The sequence below is a fragment of the Triticum aestivum genome, chromosome 5B, assembly GCF_018294505.1.
Source record: "Triticum aestivum cultivar Chinese Spring chromosome 5B, IWGSC CS RefSeq v2.1, whole genome shotgun sequence".
Taxonomy (NCBI): domain Eukaryota; kingdom Viridiplantae; phylum Streptophyta; class Magnoliopsida; order Poales; family Poaceae; genus Triticum; species Triticum aestivum.
Genome location: NC_057807.1, coordinates 683615796 through 683617957, shown reverse-complemented (window position 1 = coordinate 683617957; position 2162 = coordinate 683615796).

Sequence of the window (2162 nt, the reverse complement as noted above, 5' to 3'; positions counted from 1 at the left end):
TCCTCGTCCGCGAGGAGGACTAGGCGGCGGAAGATGCCTACCAGGTCTACCGAGAGAGTGAGGAGGACGAGCGGCGCAGGGTGGCGGCGGCCGAGTAAGAGGAGGCGGCGTATGAGGCGGCCATGGCGCAGGCCATTGCCCTCTCCGCGGTGGGCGACTGCGTCGTGCCGCCGGTGGCCCCGTTGTCCCCTCTTCGCGGCGGCCGACTGCGTCCTGCCACCGGTGGTCCCGCCGTCAAAGCCGAGCCGAAGCCCCAGCCGGAGCTGAAGCCGTCCCCCATCGAGCGCTACTCCTGGACGGGAGTAGTGCGCGAGTGGGTCAGCGCGCCACCGGTCTGGGTGGGGGCGATGCCGGCGCAGGAGGTAGCGTACCTCGAGATGTGGCGCCAGCGACGGCTAGCCGAGGAGCGCCGCCACGACGAGTACCTCGAGATGCTCGAGCATGATCTTGAGGACAAGCAGCGCGCCAGGCCACGGCGGCACAGGCGGCTGCGCAGCCCCTGCGGTAGCACAGCCCGTGCCAGACATGAACGCCCTCTAGAACACGACGTTCCCCTGGGCCGGCCCTGCGCCGACGCTCATCGACCTCATGGACCCCGAGGACGACGATGACGCCTAGGGCAGCGCGCCGCTTCGTAGTTTAGTTTGTTTTTAATTTTCTTTAATGCAAATGTGGACGCGTGGACTCTCGCCGGCCTTCGTGGCCGGCTTTAGTGTTTAATTACTGTTGTTTTTATTTTAAATATGCATGTATTCTTTGTTTTCTCGTGCCGTCAAAATATGTCGGGCCAGCATTAGGCGCATGCACCGATCCAAACGTGGAAGCGGACGTTTGTATCCGCCTGGCCGACCCAAACAGACAAAAAACGGATAAAATCGCGTCCGTTTGGGTCAGCCCGTTGGACTTCCTTTTATGGGCACCAACGACAAATTAAACAGCATGGAGGCGCATTACGCCCTAAGAGATATGGCCAGACGTCCGCATATCACATTTCTAGAGTAACTATTACTACCAACTACTCTTACACGAAGCCATGTGTATTTTATCTTTTCTCATGCGCGTCACATGCTCCCTGGATCCCTGTCCATGGCCACGACAGAGAAATAATTCACTTTGTTGTGCATGCGACATGTTATCCAAACCAAACTATAGAAGGCAGCATAGAGCAAACAGACCGCCTAATATTCGGAACAGAGGAAGGAATGGAAGAGAAAACAAACAGGTTGAGTGAAAGACAAATTGTTTAGCAGCTCAACTCTGGTAGGCTTGAGAGACATCAGAAACCCAGAGATCACTGATGCTCAAACTGCTATATGGACTCACCGTAGCAATGCTGAAGTAGGCTGAGTAACCATCCGCTCCGGTTTTGATGCATATCAGCTTCAGATCAGTGCCTGGACGACCACTGCTTAAGAACGCAGATTACGGCGGCGGCCAGATTGTCAGGCCCGACCGCGTAAGAATGCAGATTACGGCGTTCCAGAGGATCATGTCCAGGTCGGGACAGGGGAGGCGCGTCGAACATCACCACAGCGGCGTGCACGCCAGTCGGGTGGGTCCAGTACGGCGCTAGAATTGAGAGATGCACAGTGAAGGGCTGGGACGGTGAGGAGATCGCTTTGTCGCTACGCACACGAACGACATGGAGCTATCCTGTAGTCTATGTGGCCTAATTAAGTGAAGTGCCCTGGTTTAGCACAAATTAGCGTTTCCTAAATAAACAATAAGCTTCACTAAAAATTACCCGTTTCTCCTAAAAATGAATTATCAGATTTACTTTTGGAAGATGAAATTAACGGTCAACCGCATTCATGGCCGAGAACAAGCTGGCACCGCAGCGATAACAAAGCAGGCAAGTTCAGGCAAGCAACTCTTGCCTTCGCTACTTCGAATCAATACTAATTCATGTAGTAATTTCTAAAGGTTGATTCCATGTTATAAATTGATAGTTGATAGTTCTACCAGCTTTATTTAGTCATGAACATTTTCCGTACTTTATTTAGTGATGACGGGTTGTCCATGGATGGATAGATAGATTTGGTCCTCGTTGATAGCAGTCATCGAAGATGAGTACAATTTTTTGTTGCAAGAGAGACACAGTCAATCATTATTCAGCGGTACTCACTACGCCTGTCGCTTGCAACGAGCCTAAGAATGATGGA